Here is a 23,815-nt window from a genome sequence, read left to right as displayed (position 1 = left end):
TAATTGAAGCTATCACGCTATTTACTCACATAACTGTTTATTCCTCATGAATAAGTGCCACAAACATGGTGTTTGCGGGGCTAGCCTAAATGGCAGGGATACCCAGGGCAGGAAAAAAAACCACGCTGACGCTTGTTTGGAGAAAAATGGCCACAACTTTATTGGTTACAGAATTAGGGAGCTATGGCTGCATAGGGGCACGGATCCCTGCATCGGCTGACCCGCCTGCCCGCCAATGACCCCTCACCCCTCCAGTTCGTCCACTCCAGGGGGAAAGCCCGGAATGACGGTTAAGGGAGTCACACTGGGCGGTTGCCTCTGCGTGGCTCCCCCATCACCTGGACACAGGCCTGTTCTGTCAGCCTCCCGGGCTGGGCTTACCACTGCCAAGCCTGGTCCAAGATCCCTTATGGGGATCCCCATCTATGGGGGAACAGTGCCAGCCGGCCCTGTTTTCCCCCGCCAGGATCGGTGCCCAACGCCCAAACCGCCAAACCAAAAGTTGTGACAAGGAAACACTAACAATTAACCCTCAACCTTTCCATTGACCGGAACACAAATACATGACATACACTTGACATACATTTTCCTTAACATCATTATCAAACTAACGTGTCCCCCAAGTAATGACTAACCTCAAAATTTGAATCAAGCGGAGGGTGGGCGGGGATTGCTGTTCCGAGGCCGACTGACTGCGAAAGGGGACGGCCCAGTAATTTATGTTTTTGCTGAGGACCTGAGGGAAAACTTCCCTTCTCAGGTCGGGTGGAAACCACCGCTTTCCCGATTGGTCCTCCAGTCGGCTGTCCCGATTGGCTGGCTGGGCACTTTTAAACTACAAAGCCCAGCTTGCCTCGGGGCCGTGCGGCTGTGCTGGGCCGGCAAAGAGACACCGTCCTGCCCCTTTTCCCTCCCTGCAGCCCCCGCAAATGCCGGCGCGGGTAAGTTCCGTGCCTGATGCTTTTGTTGTCAGTTATCTTTGTCATTACATAGATTCTGCTTCTCCAGCAGGGTAGTACTGAGCAGCATAGACCCTTCTGCTAGACAACTTCCATTGTAGTAAGTGAGCTACGCTTACTACATCGCAACTCACTTATATCAAATGTTTATGATCCCACTTTTGTACTTATTTATTTATACCTTTTATAACTGAGGACTTACATAGAAAGTTTTCAACATATTTTTTTACCCATTAATCCCTACACAACCAAGTATAGGGACATGTAGAAAGTGACATGTGATACAAATAAGGATGCACTAATCAATTGGCTTTGCTGCTATTGCTAGATCTCCTGGAAATAGCCTAATAATGAAATGCCAAGCAGAATATGAGAAGAAAAACTTTATATGCCAAAAGAAATTTCATTTTGATGGAAACTGGCCACTGATTTGTTTCAGTATTCTGTTTAGGAACCTTTATGCAGTGTAGTCTCAGGTTTTTATTTTATTTTTACATTTTGATCTTCATTGTTATTTGGAGTACAAGCTGATCATGAAAGAGCTTCAGCATCAAACTTTACCACACAGCTAAACTGATTACATATCACTGATGCAAGGCTTTGGGGTAGGGGGTGGGATGGTCAGGGAAGCTTTATTTAATATTTTCTCTAGTAGTTACAATATGCTGTATAGTAACTGATTGTGCAAGCATTTGCCAGGCTGGAAGAAAACAGCTTCTTAGGCTAGGCCACAGAAATGAACTTGGACTCTTTTTCTGGTCCAGTCACCAGTGTTTATTGTAGAAGTAATTGCCAGAGGAATATTCTCACAATAATAGCTCATTATTTTCCTCCAGACTAGGTCATTAGAAGAACACAATATTATTGCTTGTGCCTACACTTTTTGGCAAAAAAGAGGAAGAATTTAAACAGAAACATGTTTTGAAATGTTTGTTTTGGCTCCTGATTATATTTGTGGGTGATTGTTAGGTTGCAGAATTTTGGTTTTAATATTGCATTACCATCTGACAAAGCAATTTCATTGTTAGTGATCCTGACTGTATCCTGTAGAAGAAAGATAGCAACTATTCCCAGCCAAAGTCACTTTTAAACTCTGATTTAAATGAGACATTTAAATAGCCAGGTAACACTCTCACTGATTTAAAAATGCTTAACTTTGACTGAACCTTATATGGTCTTTTTATTATTATTTATACTGTTCCTTTCTCTCTTCTGGGGACCCAAAGTGGCTGTTGCATGGCTTTCCTCTCTTCCATTTACCTTCACGACAACCTTACGAGACAGTTTGGACTGAGTGACTGTGATTATCTCAAGGTGAACTTCCATGGCAGAGCTGGGATTCGACTCTGGCTGTACCCGGTCTTAGTCTAACACTCTAAACTAGAGGTGCATGTAAAATATCCAAATCGGACCCGATCCGTAAAGATTAGGAAATCCCAAATCAAAGCTTTCCAAAGCATTCGTAATGCTTTGGAAAGTTTTGGGGCTGAGTTTAAAGGGCTCCTTTCCTGCCACTTGCAAGTTGCAGGGCCCTTTAAACATCCCCCCAGTACCCACCCCCACTTACCTTGCCCCTGCTGCTGGTGGAGGCGGCAGCAGTGGCTCCAGCCCTCCCTGCCGCCCTGCAGGGCAGCGGAGGAGACAGAGAAAGCCACGGTGGCCATTTGAGGGGCAGGAAGGGCTGACAGAGGTGGCCCCGGCCTTCCCCGCCACTCTGCAGGCCCAGAGCAGGTGGTGCAGTGGCAGAGGAGCCGGCTTCGGGCCATCCTGGCTTTGCCCGGACCGTGGCAGTGGCAGAGGAGCCAGCTCTTGGCCGTTCCAGCCTTGTGCGTGCTGCTGCCGCCACCGCTGCCACAGCAGCAGCGTCACACCACCCAGCTGATCACCCTCCCTCTTTTCCTGCCGGCCAGGTAAGTAGGTGGGGGGTGGAGGGGTTGCCCCAGGGGGGGTAGGAGATGGGGGTGGGGGTGGGTTGCTCCCCCTCACTTCAGTATGCTCCGAATCTTTACAGAGCATACCAAAGCGAGTAAATACAGAGAATGCCACGGCAGCCATTTGAGGGGCAGGAAGGGCTTTAAGACCCTGGGGGGGATCACCTCCAAACCAGTCCAAGCCAGGTTTTCCCACTGATGCGGTCATGTGATGGAGTGAGATCGCCCCCATCTTCCCTCAGTTTATTATTTGCCACCACAAGGAACGGACGTTCTTCTTTTTGGCTGTTTAAGAAAGAACAGTTTGAATGTTGAAATAGCTGAAATTATTAAAATAATTGTAGTTAGAGTTTATAGTTGTAGTTTAGGATTAGTTAGTTCTATATACATTACTCTTCTGCGTTTTGGAAAGCTGGCACCGATTTCACCTGGAGGTGCTTCACAGACAAGTGAGAAAATGGCGGAGAAATCACTATTTAAAAAATGTGAGAAATGCGGAACAAAGATGGCTAAAATGGATGTCCATGCCCTATGTTTAGCGTGTCTGGGCGGAGTTCACATTGTTGAGTGCTGTAAGCATTGTCAGTTGTTGACTCCAAACGCCCGAACAGATTGGGCTTCTCGCTTAAAAGCTATGCTGTGGAAGAAAACAATCTCTAGCAGTGCCAATAGCCTAGCAGCTAAGAAATCGAGTGCTCGATGTCAGCTGATTCAGCACAAGCCCAAGTGTCTAACATACCAGGCACATCAGATCCGATAGCACCTCCTCGACATTGATCGAAACTGCACTCCACTTCCGTCTCCACTTTGGAACTTGTATTTGGTGGAATGCAATCAGATTTGATATCTCACTTTCGGAGCTGTGATCAGCAATGCTTGAGATCGAGACAGACGTCTGCATCAAACCATCCCTCAACTAGTGTGGTACTAGTGGAATGTTCTCCTTCGGAAGTAGGGGAACAAATCCCCATGACTCAGACTCAGGTGGCGAGTGACAGTGATCCTGGCAATTGTCCCTTGAGAAAATGAAAGGACAAAACCAAGCACTTGGAAAAAATACCTGATCTACCCCTCCAGCCCGAGACTGATCTCCAGAACCAACGAGGGAACAGACACCAATTTCGACAGGGGTGATGGTTCTCTGGAGACATCCTTAGAGTCAGAGAAAGATGAATCCTGATTACGTGCTAGGAGTTGGAGGAGGCATCACTCAGCCTCATCAGAGCGACTCTCGTTATTTCACTGAGTGCTATGACCTTGGTACCCTCCCTAACCACCCTTTGGGTACCCTCGCGGATGGGATTATTACCACATCTAGCCTCCTCCTCAGCATCGTTGCAGTCGGCGCCAACGAAATGACAGCCGAGCTCAGATTCAACTTGACATCCACCGGTACAGGCACTGACTTTGAGACGTGGGTCCGACTCGGATTCAGAAGGCAAAGTCATCAGTTCCGAGCATAGCCCCAGCTGTATGTCAGATCCATCGCCAGAAGAGGCAATTGGGATCTTGGAGAAGGACTCGCCAACAATCGACCACAAGATGTACGCTGAACAAATGTTACCTATGGCTAAGTCATTAGACACTGATGTATCTACCACAGCATAAACCAAAGGACAGTATCCTGAAACAACAACACTGTACCACAACCTAGTCAAGCTCTGCTTGACAGTGTGGTTCCTAGAACATTAGGATTACAATTCTCAGAGGAGGTAGTGAACATATTGCTGAACGCTCATCGGCCTTCAACGAGGTGATCATATACTCTTAAGTGGAATAGGTTTGTTGTTTGGGCTGACACTAGGAATATAGCTCCTGAGTCCTGACACATGTACGGTATCTACCATTTTTGATTATTTAATGCACCTTTGAAACTCAGGTTTGGTGTCCACGTCTATAAAGGTTCATTTAGCAGCTACTTTTCTTTCCATTCGAATATAGATGGGAAGACAGTTTTTTCACATTATTTATCCAAGCTTTTTCTGAAAGGTTTGTATAATTTAAATCCACCTACAACCCCTGTGGTACCAGAGTGATCTTTGTCACGATTGATGCTGAAACTTTTTGAGGTGATGGCAACCTGTCCTCTCGATCCTTTCTTTAAAAGTGGCATTCCTACTAGCAGTCAATTCAGCATGAAGAGTTAGTGAACTCCATGCACTAAGAGTGGAACCCCCCTCCCCATTTTTGAAGGTCTATACTGATAAAATTGTTATGCATCCTAGTTTACAATTTCTACTGAAGGTATTTTCCAGATTCCATGTATTTTTCCAACATGGGGGTATTTTTCCAACCCCCAGTCACAACAGGAACATACTTTACACATGCTTGATGTAAGGAGAGCAATTTTATTTTACGTGGATAGGACACAATCTTTCAGGAAAGACAAGGCTTTCTTTGTTTGTCATTCAGGCCCTTATAAGGGCAAGGCAGCATCAATACAAACAATAACTAGGTGGGTGGTTTCAGCAATCAGATTATGCTACAGATCTGCAGATGTTCCGTGCCCACTGGCTTTGCAAGCTCATTCTACGAGGACACAGGCGACTTCGGCTGCATTCCTTCGTGGTATTCCGCTGAGTGAAATTTGCAGGGCAGCCACATGGTCCACTGAGGAGACTTTTGTGAAGCACTATGCAATAGACATCAATTCCAGAAGAGAGACAACAGTGGGACAAGCATCTTGCATTCACTCTTTGATTGAGAGTTTCATCTCACCTCCGAGGTAGGTAGCTTGCTACTTTCCCAAATGTGGGACTATCTTGAAGACCGTAGATGAAAACAGAGTTGCACTTACCTGTAACTGCTGTTCATCTAGGTCTTCATGCAGGCACACATTCCCTTTCTCCTGCCCCGCTGTGAGCTCTCTAGGATAAATTAATTGAGAGCTTGCGGCAGCACAGGAGAACTGAGAGAAGATGGAGGCAATTTCTGTCACATGACCGCTTCGGCGGGAAAACCCGGCTTGGACTAGTTTGGAGGAGATCGCCCCCCCCCCCCTTAGGGACTTAAAGAATCTTGTTTCCGAGTGGCTGGCCTGCACAAGCGCAGTCCCCAAATGTGTGCTTGCATGAAGACCTAGGTGAACAGAAGTTACAAGTAAGTGCAACTCTGCTTTTTAAAAATGGACTTTAGAAACTGAGTTGTGGTGTGGTCAGGAATGTGAATATAGATATTTTGTCTGCAAATGGCATCTTTGTACACCATATGATACAGTTTGGAATTCCCTTTTTACATGTTTACTGTGTGAAACTCTTCATTTCTAATGTTCATTTTCACTTTGCAGTTGGCCTCATTACCCCAGTAAGATTAGAATTTATTAATAATTCCTGCAGGTCTCTTTTCAACCATTTCTTTCCATTAATAAGAGTTATGGAGCCTTATCTGTGAACAGCTTGAAGACAGGCGCGAGTCATTAGTTACTTCAGCTTCACACTCTCTTAAATCATCACTTTTCAAGCAGCAGGACTAAAATTCCTAGGTAAAATCTTTCCATACATTTATCACCTTTTATCCACTCTTCCTCCAAAGCATACGATTCTTGCTTCCCTTACCTAGGTAAACCCTTAGATAAAATTTGAGTGACCTTCCCAAACAATTTATTATCAAGACATCACCATGTACATTTATAATTAATAACACTATGTGGCAATTTGAAGGCCTGATAATATTATTTATACAAGCGGGGAATCTGCTTGTATAAATAGTGGGGATCACTTCCTGTGTATTCCTTTTCCCACACTATTTCTCCTTTCTCGCCTCCTGGCAGCCCCCATATCCTCTTCCCCTCTGCTTCCTTCTCTCCTTCCCACTCATCAGCCAGTCTTCTTTTTATCTTGCTCCCTGTCTTCAGCTTTATTTATTATTTATTTCTTTTATGCGTCACCTTTCTTTCCAACAGGGATCCAAAGCAGCTTAAATCATTCTCCATTTTAACCTTTTAAGAGGTTGTTAACCTCTTAACAACCTTAGAAATTGATTAGGCTGAGAGTAACTGACCCAGGATCACCCAGCAAGCTTCTATGGCAGAGTGGGGATTTGAACCCAAGTCTCCCAGATCCTTCTCAGACACTCTAATAACTACACCGCAGTGGATCTGTTTTCCCTCCTTCCCTCCCCCTAGTAGCGTCTTCCTAGGTTGTACTGGAGCTGTCCACACTGCTCAAGTTGTGGAGAGGCTAACACTGGGCCTAGGTAAATTGTGTGGAGTCAAGTCAGCCAGTAGCCACCACTCTGTACCTGGTTAGTTATGAAAGTTGTCCAGTGATTACTGCTGGACCTGGCCTCCATGAGTCCTCTCTCCAGGATGGAGAGGAGTAGGGGTGGACTGTGCATCCAAAGTAGTCCTGGAAAGGGACCTCCTCCTGCCTTTATTGTCTGAGAGAAACCGAGATTTGAAGGCTGGCAATTTTGTTGAGCTTGCTTAGCAGCCCCTCAAATGTTCAGTGAGATCTGAGAGGGCATTCGTTTTTTAATGCTGCAACTATTGCTTCTGTTACTTTGTTTTTGTTTTTAGATTTCAAATTTTGGGAGTGGGGGGGGCAATCCTTGAGTTTTTAAGTTTGTAGAAAGATCTATCTTGTCTGTTCATGGCTCACCACTCTAGATTTAAGTATCCACTGATTGGTCCAAGGTGAGAATTAGATATATTGATACACATGAAATAAAGAGAACATACCTTGTTTCCAAAAGACTGGTGCTAGTATTTAAATGTACATTTGACAAAACCTTTTATTGCAATAGACATTTACATACATTAACGTTTAACCTTTTAACTTTTTCAGTCTTTTTGTGCTTGTGATGCAAAACTTTTCTTGTGGATGCAATCCAAGAATTGGATTCATCTTTCAATAAATGTCATGCTGTTTTGTTTTTTAATCTTGAGATACACTAGTCTAATACAGCTGTGCTACATGTTGTTCTTTCTGCATCTGTTGCAATCCATCGGATGCAGAAGTTAGTGGGGGGACTTAGGAGAGCAATGGAAAGGCTTTAATTATCTTTATGCATTGATCTCCATTGCTGGGTCCATCCTCGGTTTATACAGTCTATTGATACATAATGATGTCCCTTCAATATTGTTGTCCCCATTTTCTCTGCTCCTGTACATAAGTACAGATATTGCTCTTTAGTAACACTAAGCTTAGGCAGGATTTTTGTCACTTTGATGAGATATATTTGAAATTCTAGCCCATCCCCCCAATGAATTATACATTAAGACTGGAACATTTTCAGTTTTTATATGAGGGGAAATCTCTATCAGGGGTGGCCAAACTTGCTTAATGTAAGATCCACACAGAGTAAATGTCAGATGTTTGAGAGCCACGAGACATGATGCATTGAAGTGATTTCAGAGGAAGAGGTGGGTTTGGGGGAGTGTCCTGAAAGTGACATCACAGGAAGGGGTGGGGGTTGGTGCAGTATGTGGGAAGTGACATCATCGGAAGGGGGTGAGGCTTGGGAAGAGCCTTTGACTTGGAAGTGACATCACAAAAGTGATGTCACCTCCTTGCTAGACACCACCCCCAAAGTCTCCTGGTTCCACCCCAAAAGTCCTCAGGTATTTTCCAAGTTGGACCTGACAACCCCAATGTTTTTATTGAAAATATGAAAGACATGGAAAGAATGAAGGAAAGATGGAATGGGAGAGATGGAAAGGAAGGAAGAAAAGAGAAAGGGAAATAAACTAAACTAAATTAAACTTTATGGCCACTGCAATGCTCAGAAACCTCTGGGAGCTGCATGATATGTATAGAAGAGCCACATGTGGCTCCCGAACCGCAGTTTGGCCACCCCTGCTCAATATTTTGAAATAAAGCTGCATAATTTTCCATAGTCTCTAGCTATTTTTGGTAAAGTATCTCATGCCTGGTTAATTTTTAACCTCTTGCTTTTTTCTTCTCTTTGTTAATTTTTTTTTCCTATCCTGTTTTCTGTTTGTTATTTTTTCTGTTTCTGACACTCCAAATTTTCGATGTATTTGTTAAAATGAAAGTACACATTTCATTGAATGTTAACATTGACATGTGGGTATTTGCAGGTGAATTTTGTCCATGCTCCCAAACAGATACATGTTTTCCCATTTTTTGGACATAAACCAGGGGTGCCATGTCTGAGCTGGAAAATTCCTGAACTCTGCGGGGATATGATGCCTTTGAGGCCACCCTCTGAAGCTGCCATATTCTCCAGGGAACTGTACTCTGGAGATTAAGTGTAATTCTGAGAGAAGCCCAGGCCCCGCCTGGAAGTTGACATCACATACGCAAGCAAGTGCTGTCCATCAGTAGATGATAGTCATTTTTGCCAGTCTCTCAGTTGACTTTTTGATATTCATAAAATTCATCTGGGATTTGTCAGCCTACACGTACTTGTGAATGCCAATATTCCCTAAATTTCAGACAAATATACTTATTCCAATGTCCTGTCATATAAATACAGATGTGAGAGCTACAGGGATCATTCATTTTCCACCTTTGTTTTTTCTCATGTGTCTTAGAGACACATTACTTGTTGTGATCTCTCTTTCTTTTTGTTAGAATAATGAATTTAGAACAAAATAGATGAAAAGCATTCCATTCACTGCTGACATTTATCAGATTGGCAAACAAACAAGGCCTAAAACAAATGAGCCAGGCAATATGTACTGGATGGGAGCACATTTCACTATCACCACCACACAGGATGTCTGGATTAAATAATATGCCGGTACTTCTGTGGTTTTGTCAGGGAAGGCCTTAGCTATTGAAAGCCCAAACACAAAACAGGGATAACACAGAACATTTTTAAAAAGAAGAAAGCTAGATTGACTAAATCCATCCATAAGGGCATGCCTTAAAGAAGTAGAGAAAAGATTGTACGGAGGAGGGAAGCACACCACTTTAAACGTTTGAATAGTTAAAGAAAAAAAGAAAACAAAGACTTCAGGGCTTTGAACAACTGCCAGAGATAGAGAATGAAACAAACTAAAGCAAATGGACTGATCAAGGGGGTACACAAAAAACAATGAAACGTAAAATGAATGTTGCGTAAAAATGAGGATGCATTCTAGGTTCAGCTTTAAAGTCCCACTAATTTCAGTGGTAAAGTTAAACAAATGTTTCATCTTCTCCTGTTAAAACAGAATGGACTTAAAAGTGTTTAGTTTATCCTTTCAGCATCTATTTTTCTTACCATAGTCCAGTTATAAAAGGCTTCAATTGGATATCAAAAACAAAAACAGTCTTTCTTACAATGCTACTAGTATCTTTTTTACCTTGTAGTGGTAATAAATGTAGTATAGATTTTATATTGTCAATGATGACAAGACAGCAGTTACAGAAAAACACAAAGATCAGTAGGTCTGATATGAACTGGACTGTTTACTTGCACCAAAAAGAACAGAAAACTCAGTTTTGGAGTCTGTAGATTGTACCTAAAATGGGGGTTTTCATTAGGTAGCTCATGAGCTACTGGTAGCACACTGGCTATTGCAAAGTAACTCATGACTTCCTAGGAAAAGATTGCAAAAAACCACCAAACATACCTGCTTTAGCCTTCTGTTTTTTGTTTTTTAAAACTTTCTTTCATAGGATTTTCCTCTGTGCTGTTTAGCTGATGGCTTCATTTCTGGTGCTTTCTTTAATTCATATTCTGGTTCTAGGGCAGAACAAAATTCGGTAACGTGCTGGGGATGGGGCGATTTCAGGCGATTTTTAATTACTTAGAGGTAACTCTCATTAAAGAAAAGGTTGGCAAACTATGGCCTAAAATATGCAGTAATGCATTTAGATTCACTCCACCAACCAGGTAATTTAGCAAATAAACCACACATTTTACAGTACAATCCTATGCAAAGTTCATCCTGTGTAAGGCCATTGATTTCAGGTGCCTTTGACTGAAATAACTGTGCACAAAATTGCACTGTTATTTTTATACTCTGCAAAAAGTTTCAGACTGTATCAACCTTTGAATTAGCTTGTTTGTTATATCCTTGTTAGAGGGAGGGAAAGAAAGCAAAGAACAGCTTCACAGACCTTAAGACTTGTTGCACTACAAAATGCTTAGCACTAAGCATAAATAAAGTGATTGGTGAAATATAGCACGGGGACTGTCCATCACTTGCCACTTTCTACTATCAAATGCTGAGGAACGCGTGTGTCAGCCCAAGATCCGTGCCTGATCTTGCCCCAAATAGAATCTGAAGAATCTCACTTTCTTGTCAGGCAGTGATATAAACTTAGACTTGTTGAGTCTGAAGAAGGGAGCTCTAACTCCCTTCTCGAAAGTTTACACCCTGAATATCTTGTTGTCCTCTTTAAAGCGCAACTGGACACTGGGCGCGTGTTTGGGATCATAGTTTAAGTTATCTTCTCTGTGGATTTTTTAAAACCAAACTCTTTCTCTCTCTCTTATTAACAGTTGAACAAAGATTACTGTAGTTAAACAACAAGGCACATAATACAGTCAAGAAAACAAGCCAAGTATCTGAGCATGGTCCTATAAGAAATGAAAGGGGAAAACTAACAGCAATGACAGATCATTCATTGTATCTTATTTTCATTTGCAAGAAAAAGAAATCCTAAACATCTTCTTCATCTAGAAAGAGTCCCACTACATACAACTGGATTTTGATCAGACATTTTTCAGCAACACTGTTACAAAGATTGATTATTTACCCTGAATTGTACCTTTGGTTGATATAGCCCCATTTACTAAGACTCAAAGAAGAGAAAAGGAGATTTAGTGGTTGGATTAGAAAGAGTAGTCCAACTTTAATTGGAAATAGAATTGCTGCCACGGCATGGATAACTGGTGAGAGTTTGGCAGTGATGAGCTCCTTCTGTTTTAAGAAATGGTAAACCTTTTGAGCTTCCTTTCACTTTCATGATTAATGGACTCATTAGAAGAGTGGTTTGTTCTGTTTGTTATGTCTAAGATTTACCGGGTTGTGGTGCAAAAGTGTCATTAAATAGATTATTCTCCATTCCAGCTTTTAAAACTGAATTACTAGAATTAAAAAAGAAAGAATTTGCAGTAATGTTTGCTGTGCACTTTTCATTATCGATATTTTCATCTTGCATTATTTGTATACATTTGTTATTAAGCTTTAAAATTGAGCTTCCTGTTAACAGTATGTATTAAATAGTTTACCTAATGAAAATTTCTTTGGGAAGGGAAGAAGCCTAACAAGACCTAAGGATTGTTTTAAAAAAAAGGTAAAAGGTATTCCCTGTGCAAGCACCGAGTCATTACTGACCCATGAGTCAACCTTGAGCCAGCTAGCTGAACCCGGCTTCCACTGGGATCGAACTCAGGTCGTGAGCAGAGCTTGGACTGCAGTACTGCAGCTTACCACTCTGTACCACGGGGCTCTTATAAATTGTTAAAGGCCACAATTTTTTTTCAAAAACAAAACCTTTTCATAAAAAGATCTTCTGGGATGGCATCAAAAAGCAATATTTATAAAGCTAGATATTAAGTAACACGACAGCTTGCTTGCTATCTTTTACTTTATTAATTAATTCATGATCATATAGAATGCATATAAATTCTTGTCATATTGAACTTACACACCCTTTCTGCATGTTTTATGAGTGAACTGAGACTACTTTAAACTTGCTCGTATTAATTTCACTTCAAAAAGAGTCCAGTAGCACCTTTAAGACTAACCAATTTTATTTTATTGTAGCATAAGCTTTCGAGAATCAAGTTCTCTTCATCAGATGCCTGATCCGAACTGGTCAAATACAGAAGAGGAGGGGAGGGGAAAGAACAGGACATATATCACAAGAAGACAGAATGCAATTAGTGTGAAGGCAATCAAAACATTCCTTTGCTTGTAAATGTAAACATCTCCTTTTGGTGTGGAGTCAGTTTGCCGCAGTGAAGGTATACAATTCCTATGTAGTATAAGCCCTCGATAACCACAGCTCTCCCTGCCAGCTGCATCTGACAAAGAGAACTGTGGTCCCCGAAAGCCCACAGGCACTCAGGCTGAGATAATTGACAAAGCCCACACCAGGCGTCTCTGGGCTCCCCCAGACCACGCCTCTGTAAAGGAAATCTGTTACCTGTGATAATGTGATAACCATTCATAGTCTCTATTCAGTCCCAGCTTGACAGAGTCAAATTTGCATATGAATTCCAATTCAGCAGCCTCCCGTTGGATTTTGTTTTTGAAGGGTTTCTGTTGAACCACAGCGACTTTTAAGTCTTTGGTGGAATGTCCTGGTAGATTGAAGTGTTCTCCCACTGGTTTTTGGATGTTTCCATTTCTAATGTCAGATTTGTGTCCATTTATTCTTTTGCGTAGAGGTTGGCTGGTTTGTCCCATGTACAGAGCAGAAGGACATTGTTGGCACATGAGGGCATATATCAGATTGGAAGATGAGCAGCTGTAAGAGCCAGAGACAGTGTAGTTGATGCCATTGGGTCCTGTAATTGTATTCCCTGGGTAGATATAGGGGCAGAGCTGGCATCTGGGTCTGTTGCAGGGCCTGGTACCTGTGCTGGTGGCCCTGCTGGCCAATTCATGATTGTAAGTGAGAAGTCGTTTAAGATTGGGGGGCTGTCTGTAGGCAAGGAAAGGTCTTCCACCCAGGACTTCTGAGAGAGAGGTATCATTTTCCAGGATGGGTTGTAGCTCCCTGATGATACGTTGGATGGGTTTGAGCTGGGAGCTATAGGTGACAACCAGTGGTGTTCTGTTGTTAGTTCCTTTAGGTATGTCCTGGAGCAGACTGTTTCTGGGTACTAGTCTGGCCCTGTTGATTTGTTTCTTCACTTCATTTGGTGGGTACTGTAGTCTCAAAAATGCTTGTTGTAAATCTCTTAAGTGTGAGTCTCGGTCGAGAGCATCGGAGCAGATACGGTTGTAACGTAAGGCTTGGCTGTAGACAATTGACCGAGTGGTATGTTTAGGGTGGAAGCTGGAGGCATGTAGATATGAGTATCGGTCTGTTGGTTTCCGGTATAAGGTGGTATTTATTCGTCCATTATGTAGTTGTACAGTGGTGTCCAGGAAGTGTACCTGTTGTGTAGAGTGGTCCAGGCTTAGGTTGATAGTAGGGTGAAAGTTATTGAAGTCCTGATGAAATCTCTCAAGGGCTTCCTTCCCATGGGTCCAAATTCTTCATCATTTGGACCAGTTCGGATCAGGCATCTGATGAAGAGAACTTGATTCTCGAAAGCTTATGCTACAATAAAATAAAATTGGTTAGTCTTAAAGGTGCTACTGGACTCTTTTTGATTTTGCTACTACAGACTAACACGGCTAACTCCTCTGGATTAATTTCACTTGGCATCATTTCCTTGCCACAGCAGCCACTCCCTTGACTTTCCAATTCCATGACAATTGTGCCCACAGGTGTCCTGATCGCACAACTCCTCGGCCCTTTCCCCTCTGTGGCTTCCAGGCAGTGAGCAATCAAGTGGCTAGGATGCCAGTGTGTGAGTGAGAGGTTTTGAACCCACTTACACATCTTCTGTTGGTTCTCAGCTTCCAGCTGGTGCAATTTTCATAGAAGAAGGGCTTTTTTCAGCAGGAACGCGGTGGAATGCAGTTCTGGCACCTCTCAAAAGTAATCATGTGTCTGGTGGCCCCACCCTCTGATCCCATTTCCTCCTTGTGCACAGCCCAGGGTGCCTGGCTATTTCATGGCACGCTGAGCCTCAGCGGCAGCGAAACAGGAACGGGCCTTGCCCCGCAGCTTGCTCGGGAGGGACTGCCTCTACTGCCGCTTCCTCCAGTGCTTCCCCCTCAGAGGCAGAAGGGAACCTCCTTGCCCACGAGGGCGCACCAGGTGACTAAGCAGCAAGTGTGGCCAGTCAGTGCAGGAGATTTCCTGTCTTGGGTGTGGAGAGTAGGCACTGGCGCTCTCCCTTCCCAGTACTCCTCTGATCCAGCCCTGTGCCCAGGCAACCCGAGCTCATGGGCTTGCTCGGGCCATTGGTGCAGTGTGGGGGGGCAGAGGGACGGTCACCCAGGGCACAAATGTTGGGGTGTGCTGCACTGAGGAGAGCCTGCGCTGTATCTGCAGGAGGCTGCCCACACTATCTGCCAGGCCGGCAGGGCGGCCAGCTGGCTGGGCACTGACCTGGCCCTCCTGCAGCATCTACTGGCCAAGGAATATGGCAAGCTGGTGGCAGCAGCAAGGGCAGCTGCGCTGAAGGGCTGCCAGGTAAGGAGCGGGGAGGCAAGCGGGCCCAAATTGCGAGAGCGCTCTTGGGGGTTGCCGCACCCTGCGCAATGATATCACTTCCCAGAAGTGACATAATCACTCTTTCCTGGGAGCACATGTGCATGCGGTGCCAGGGGCACCACCTCCTGCCAGGAGTTGCCCTGGGTGCTGTCAACCCATGCTATGCTACTGAGTTCCACCACCTTTTCCCCCAGAAAAAAAGCCCTAGAAGAAACTGAGCATTGTAACTCTTTCTCCTCTGCTTGGAGAAATTTGACCTGTCCCTTAATGATGGCTGATTCCCAGCCCTGCTCAGTTTCTGCCAAGCCTGCATTTAACCAATCATTTTATGTTGTGCAGTACTGAATATTAGCCTGCCCACCCCCATCAGGATGTTTTAATTGTATTCTAGGACTGAAAGAGATTCTAGTAGTTATCTAAGCAAGATTCATTCATCAGCTGTAGATCAATGAGGATATTACAAATAATCTGTCTTGCCGCTTCCAGGCAGTATGGCAAATGTCTCCGCCTCTTCCCGTCATTACTCATGAGAAATGGTTATGCTTTACTGATGTGTAACTAGAGGACTTTATTGTCCAGCGTGCCTATAAGAAAGTGTATTTTATCGGAGACCACTAGTGTTGTAAAACAGGTTTATGTGTTATTCAGGGCATCATCAGCAACAGGTAGTACTGTAGACATCTCTGGAAGGCCTACTTCTCTTCTTCCCTGACACTTAACAGACTTATAGCAATTCTTCAGTACCAAACAGCTTAGGGAATGCAGATTTCTAGAACTCTTGAGTTCATCGTGTGGATGACAGGTACCCTGGAAACTGTGCATCATCAAAATATTAGCTAGGGATTGCAAGAATGGAATGAGTGGCTTGGGTGAATTCGCTTGGGTGAATTGATGAGGACCTTGAGACATCATGGGAAGATGAAGGACTAGTCCTAAACCAGTGCATCATTTGTTTCATGGTGAGGTGGATTGAGAGGGAATGTCCTTGGTACTGAACAACATCAACCAAACTCTTAGTTATCTGTGGACCGGAGGAACAAGATGAGGATTGGCACCTCTTGGCATGCAAGGATAAACAAAGTTGGCAGGAACTGGTGGCCAAGTTTGCAGCCAGGGAAAAACTCCCCAAACAAAAAATGGTAGCTATGGGCTGCCTAACACATCCTGCCTTTAAATGTGATAATATGTTATAACTAGTAACAAAGCCCATTGTGGAAAAAAATACAACAGGCTCTAGAAAGGGGAGGGTGGGCAGACAGGCATCACCACCTGCTCTGTGCCTGATCCTAGCGAGGTGAAGGCAGGGGCAGGCATTACCACCTGCTCCGCTTCTGATCTCAGCCGGGTGAAGGCAGTGGGAGCAAGCACTGCCATCTGCTCTGCTGATCCCAGCTGGGTGAAGAGGGGGTGGGCAATGCCCTCTGCTCTGCACTTGATTCCAGCTGGGTGACGGCAGGGGGGCGAGTATCACCTCCTACTCGTCTGATCCCAGCTGGGTGAAGGCAGGGGGTGAACGTCACCACCTGCTCCGTGCGTGATCCCAGCTGGGTGAAGGCAGGGGATGGGCATCGCCACCTGCTCAGCTAGTGCTCCCAGCTGGGTGAAGGCAGGGAGTGGGCATCGCCACCTGCTCCGCTCCTGATGCCAGCTGAGTGAAGGCTGACTTCACCCAGCATGATATGGAAGGTATCTGGAGCACACGGGAACATGCTCTGGGGGGGGGGGTTAACCCATTCCTGCAGCTTTCCTTCCACCGGCTAAGTGAGAAGTGGCAAGAGGCGGAGGATAGGAACGGAGGATCCCCTCCCCCACTGGAGGAATGGAAATCCTTCTTTTGGAGATTCTTGTGAATCAAAGTAGGCTCATAACATTGCAAAATATAAACCAGTTAGAGACTGGTATAGCTTTTAACAACTTACTGCAAATTCCCCAGGAATCAGTTTTGTGAGTACCGCTAACCAAAAATGAGAACAACCAACTACAAACCAACTTAACTTCTCCCCTGCTTCTGTATTTGTATGAGAAATACTCAGTTGCTTTGGACTCCCTGCTTTACATATATGCTTGATAGCGTAACTCTTTAAATAATGCATTCCTCTAGTGTACAATAGAGAAAAACTTCGGTAGTCCTCACGAAAAGATAAATGAGAGTAAGATTATTTCTCAGCATTTTCTATTCACAAGCTGTCACTGAGAATGACATCAATCCAAATAAATTTTGGACACAGTCCAAATAAATTTTCTCTATTCCCTCACCTTATGGTGACGATTTCTGGCCGTTAAGGGAAGACTTCAGGTTTACTGCTCTATCTCTATTTAGCACTAACATTTCTTCCATATAAGTTGCATGTTAGAAGTGCCTGACTATATTTTCAGGCTAAGATTGTCAACTGTTTTGCAGCCAAGGTAACTTTAACATACGTATACTAGCAGATGTTTTTAGATGTAGCCCAAAGAATTATGTTTCCTGACTTTGCGTTGTTAAGGTCTAATCCTCTGGATTTTTTAAAAAATACACAAGTATTAATCTTTTCAAAGAAAAGGATGAAATTGCTGGGGGGGGGGTTCCTTTTTGAAATATGACTGCACTGAAAAATAGAATGAGTTGTTAAACACATGAATAAACATTACTTTTAGGGAACAGTTAATATGGATGTTATAAAGGAACATATATTATAAAGGAAATAATTTTTCAAGTATTCATCAATAACTGTCCAAAATATGCCCTGGTCTCTCCTAATGTGAGTCAGTTTCTGGACAATTTTGTAAATAATTATTTTTTTTAAAGCATCCATATATAATGCCAAGTTTGTCACACATACAAACTTTTCAAAAAGTCAATGTAGAATAGGGGTTAGAGTGTTGGACTACCATATTGGAGACCCAGATTTGAATCCCTGCTGATAGTTGCTGAGCCACTCATACACTCTTAGCCTAAACTAGTTTACAGAGTTGATGTAAGGATACAAAGGAGAATGATGGAAGCTGATTTGGGTCCTCATAGGGGAGAAAGGCGAGGTATGTATGAAATAAGTAATAGCTTTCTGTTATCATCAAACTGTTAATAATAACTGTAATAATAACTTTCTGTTATCATCAAACTTTCTGTTAGTATTAATCTACAAATGGAGTTTGAGTTTGGTAAGTAAGATGCAATTCAAACCAGAATTAAAATTGATTTCTAATTGAGCACCACAGAAATGAAGTCATGGAGCCTTGAAGATTACCGAGTACTGAGCAAATAGAAAAGCTAAAGACATGATCCAGCTCTTGTCCTCTTCCTTCTTCTTTTGTTAGGAGGAACTTGTGGGCCCAGAGATTAGCAGTGAAGTTTAGGAGGTATGCACTAGGTTTCCATTCTCAGCAACTGCCAATGTGCTATAATCATGCACTGTCAAGTTAAGAAAGGACAGGGACAGCCATCCAAGAGCCCCATGCTGATTTTCTCCTGTAGATGCAGCTGTTTTTTTAATGAGATTGGTACAAACAAAACAATGAAGAATGCAAAAATTTAGGACTCATATGTTTTCATAGTTTATTTGATATTTAATAGATTCCAGATGAATTTCTACTGGTATATACCTATGGGAACTGAAATATGGATCATTCAGTTCTGTGCAGATACAGGTCATCTATCTTACATGAGAACTAAATGTGATCCATTTGTATAATTATGCATTTTAAAATATTTTTAACATTGGAATACTTTTGGAGGCGAGGTGACAGATAGTGGGGAATCATCTCTATGTAGGCTCCTATATTTACTCTAATTAGAACTGAGCTTTTAGATTTCATTAAGGATTGTCAGCACATTGTACTTCCATAAGTACAGAACTATTCACACAGGAGTTGGCTGCCTGTACATGCACTTAGCCATTCAACAGATGATAGTTATTCAGTGTAAGCCTAAGAACACTTTCCTGGAAGTAAGCCCCATTGAATAGATCTGAGTAGGATTCTGAGTAGATCTGGGCCATTTCTCCACAGTCTAAAAATAGTGTGATACTCATGGAAGGCTGCTGGCTTCCTTGCGTGATTTTTGACGCCATCCTTTTACAAAACGGAGGCAGGCAGTGATGATGGCGCTTTCGTGGCTGCCTGCCTCCATTTTGTAAACAGATAGCATCAGATCTCATGTGAGGAAGCCAGCAGCCTTCCGTGAGTAGTGTGCTATTTTTAGACCGTGGGGAAACAGCCCTGCTAAGGATTGCTCTCATTGTAAAATTTGACAATACTGAACCTCTTGGTGTGAAGACTTGAATTTTTGACCCAGCAGCCTTTTGAAAATGTGTCCTTAACTATCAAAGATGACAGCACTATTTGATCAATATGGTTATCTGGGGAATGCTGGGAATTGTATATACATTCAAAGATCTCACCGTGAGAACAGGGAGTATCGTATGTTTTGTGCTCCATTCCTGATTCTGTGATCACATATTATTTTCACTGGTTTAGGATGCAAGCTTTTGGTCAGATGCTGGATTAGATCTTTGTGTATTCTTGTACACATCTTAGAACATAAAGTGCTGCACTGAACAGAAAAATGCAGAGCAGTGGGTATTTGTAGGGTTTATCCACATCCTTTATGTTTTTGAGATTTGTGAGTTCTTGATGATCTATAGAAGTCGTAGACAAAATTACTTACAAAAATTATATAACCATTCCCAGATAAAATTTTAATACGGTTTTGAAAAATGCTTGAGCAGGAGTATTAATTATGTGTGCTTTTTGATTCGTTACAATAATTACATTTTTAATGATGTGGAAATGCTTCACAAGCCATTCATTAGTATGAAGTGAAGCTGCATATGCAAAGAACATTTTGTATGTCAGATTCTATTCTGATACTCAGCTGTAAATTTAGCATAAATCCACTGAAATCAGTGAAGTAATACTGAAAATCAGGATCAACCCTTTTTCTTTTTGAAAACTAATCAATCAGAAAATATTTCTTTAATGTGACTAAGTGATACTTTGCTGATGCAGTGCAGAATGGAACATAATCCATAGCGTGTCTAGAAACACTGTAGTTCCAGGTCCAAATCCTTTAATTCCTAATCTAATACAGAGGTGCGGTGTCCTTAAAGTTGTAATCCTGTGATGCTTGCTGTCAAATAAATAATGGCAAATTTAACTTTTTTATCCACATTGAAATGGACAGTTCAACCTGGTACATCTGATATAAATAAGTCTTTACAAAACACAGGGTACTTCTTCCCAGGGTAAGTGATCCTTGGATAAATCAAGCAAGTTATGCAAAATGAGTGTTATGTTATAAAACCAATCCTATGCGTATTTACGTAGACATATGCCTCCCATTACTCAGTGTATTGTCTGTGGTCTGAAAGCATTGGCTTAGATCCCATGGAGGTTTTCCCAGGGATGAGGGATTTGTGCTCATGGAATGTAATTTTATCACCTTCCCTCTCCTTCAACAGCCTGAAGTCCCCCAGTCTTGTTCCTGGGGTTCCCCTGTCTCCTAGAAACAAGATTTCAGGGAGCATTCCAGGCTGCTTCTAGAGCAGAAAGGTGAGAAAGTTACACTCTGAAAGCACATGTCTCTCCACCCTCAGAAAACCTCTGGGGGATCTAAGCCATAATATCTTACTCAAGTCTGCATTAAATCCTCCAGATTGAAGTATATAGGTGATAAAAGTATGTGCTTTTTAAAAGCAAAGCAGGTGTTTTTCCAGGCAATTAGTCAATTTTCATTGACAACCAGGGGGTTGGAAACTTCCAACTTTCCTCATCCGTCTATTCTGTATCTCCTCTTAATTGCAGCCTCTGTCTTGTGTGGGCTTTGGTTTACATGGGTGATAGGTCCCAATATCCCTGGCATAGAGATAGTGGTCAAAGGTGAACCCCTTCCCACTTCTTCTAATAAAAAACCGGATAATATGTACTCCAATAAAAACAATATATTGGCTATCATTGAGAACATAAAAGTAGTTTGAAACAACATGGAAAAGTGCAAGTGTAATAAAATGGTTATTTGGCTATGCTTTTGTTTTATATGCTGTCCAAAAATGCATAGATTAATGTATTCAAGTTGTAATCCACAAAATATTTAAATTTATACACATCAATGAGATTAACAGAGACTATAAGTGGATCCTTCTATGCAACTATATATATATATAAAAGATTTCATGCTTCCAGCCAAAACACATTAAAAGTTATAATCACAGAAAAGCTGTTACTGACTTCACTGGTGTTCTCATAAAATGTTCATTCTTGCAAGCTTCTTCCAGATACATGCATCCCTGAATAACATATTATTATTTATTTGTTTATTATTTTTCTTATATTAGAGAAAGAAAAAGAAGCTTACTTATAGAATCTGTTTTTGGAGTTTTGGCTATAGAGTTTCATATAAAGGTTTTGCAGGCTACAAGGTGTTGCACAATAAACAACTGGATCAGTGATATAATTCTTTGTAGGATGCTTACAAGGAAGTTCTTTTAAGAAGCAGTCTTACTGATTTTTTTGCCACATGTCATATGCTTATCCTGTCTATGAGATCCATGGTGGTGAAAGTTATATCTGTGAAATTCTGATTGAATTTCGCAGGTATTTGGAAACAATTTAAAAATGCTAATATTAAGTGATGTATTTTTCTACCACAAAATTATATCCTTGAATATGGCAATTTCCACAGCACAGCATTAATTGCTGCTCTCTCTTGACACCTGGATGGACTATACCATTTGCTCTTAATATTTGACTCTATATTTGTCTGACTGTTAATTTGTTTTCCTTGTTACTCAGTTTTAGCTTATTTCAGGCTCAACTAATCAACAATATACTTCTTTAGGAGACTTGAAATTTATTGAAATGTCTCTAGCGCCTTTCCATAATAAACATAATCACAGCACCTTGCAGCCTTTATTCACCGGATCTCCTATTTCAGCAAATGCGGTTCATATTGATAGGCAAAATTAGGCCTGGATGGTGTGGCCAACAGTACAGTAAAACATGGAAGTATATATTAAGATTCTCCCCACCCACCCCCTTGGCTAACATCCTTGAAGTTGACATTCTTGTGACTGAATAGATAGGAGCAACAAATTCAATTACAGAAAGGCTTCTCTGTCATTATACCTGTCTGCTTCCACAGGAAATTGTTTGTAAATTGTGCTTTATCTTTCCATCTCATAAATCTTGTGGCTGTAATTGACACTTGTCATGGAAGATGGATAGTGAATGAAAGAGGCTAGAACGTAAATTAGTGAGCTTGCTGGGGAAAAATACCTGGGTGCCTTTTTGGGCAGAAAGGGGCATTTAGAAAATACGATTCCTGTGGGCTGACCTTTGAGTCTTAGGGGATTTCTTTTGAAGAAAATTTATGAGATCTAAATGGATGCACAGAGATGTACACAAAATTGTTGCTTGATAAGTTAGTTTGCCATTCCTCACAAATTTCAAGTTTCTTCCAAACATGTCAGAATTTATTTATGATTCTGATGTAATACCTATGGATGCTATCACAGTCAATATTGCCACCTGTTATACATTTTAGGATCAATTCACTGGTGGTAAATACACATATTAGCAGCTCTGGATAAAAACAGGCACTAAAATGAAATCTATACCAAATGGCAAAACCAGAGATGTTTAGAAACAGATCTATGAGATTTACTGAGTCCTTGCAATCTGTTGTTACATCATTATCATTACATCATTGAGTCTGAGGAAAGAAGGGTATGTATATTTTAAATAAATAAATAATGCATATTATTTCACTAAACATTGATTTAACTTCTCTGTACAATAAACATTTTCCCCCAATCTGTGTAATTGGACCTATGGCGCGCAAGTGATCCCAGTTTCCTCTTGCAGAAACTGAAACTGAACAAGGCACACAGTGCAGCCAGCTTTTTAAAGAAAAAAAATCAACATTTTACTTTAACTTAAACATTTACTTAAAACATTTTAATAAAAGTTATGCAAAATTGGTCCAATTTACCAAATGAAATGAAAATAATCATAGCCATTTTTGTTCAGATTTTATGAATTTTCAGTTCTGGCCCTGTATTTCTGCTTAGTTGGCTTGGAGATATATTTAAGCACCGATTGTCACTGATGCTCCTCTAGGAATAGCAAGTAATTTAAGAGCTTTTCAACCACAAAAACAATGATAGAAAACTGCAGTGGAGTCGTGCAGTCAAGTATTCTTGGAGTAAATTCTCTTTTGCCATCTAGTGCTTCAGGGCCCGAGTGGCTCAGAGTGCGCTGGTTGCCTCTAGCCACATCTCACAGTACCTCAGAAGTGGAGTTACGTCTTTGAGAGAGAAATTAAAGTATGTCTAAGAGGAAGTTAAAGTGGCTGTTCTTTAAGATGTCTTTAGCTTTTACTCTAGCTTATAACGTACTGAGAAATTTCTTTATTGCTGATCCATGGCTACTCAGCTATCTTCATCTGGGGTTTTTTTTGGCCATGTGTTTTCAACTGTGCTGTATGGTAACTCTATACGACCAAACTGGTTTTTCTTAAAACAGAGACATACAATATTGTTTAGCTATTTAAAATACTCAATTTCAGAACTTTTAATATTTTTATATCACATATGAATGGATGGTTGTAACAGACCTTGGCACCTTAACCTGAATACTAATATAAATGCATCTAAATATTTTATGTTATACAGAATCCACTTCCCATGTATTATGTATATAGATTTAGTTGTCACCACATAGTTCATTTTCGGTCTTCTTGTGCAGTCCCACATGGGACTGCGCACGTGCA

The 23,815-nt window shown here is 41.8% G+C and overlaps 1 protein-coding gene across 6 annotated transcripts in view; it reads left to right on the top strand.

Annotated features, from left to right (window-relative positions):
- The window catches only part of EPHA7 (EPH receptor A7), a 241,926-nt gene that overhangs the window by 159,425 nt on the left and 58,686 nt on the right, over positions 1-23,815 (top strand). The gene's annotated exons all lie outside the window — the stretch shown is intronic.

This window comes from Eublepharis macularius, chromosome 1, assembly GCF_028583425.1.
Source record: "Eublepharis macularius isolate TG4126 chromosome 1, MPM_Emac_v1.0, whole genome shotgun sequence".
NCBI classification, from domain to species: domain Eukaryota; kingdom Metazoa; phylum Chordata; class Lepidosauria; order Squamata; family Eublepharidae; genus Eublepharis; species Eublepharis macularius.
Note: the sequence above shows the minus strand (reverse complement) of the source record. Positions and strands in the feature narration are given on the sequence as shown.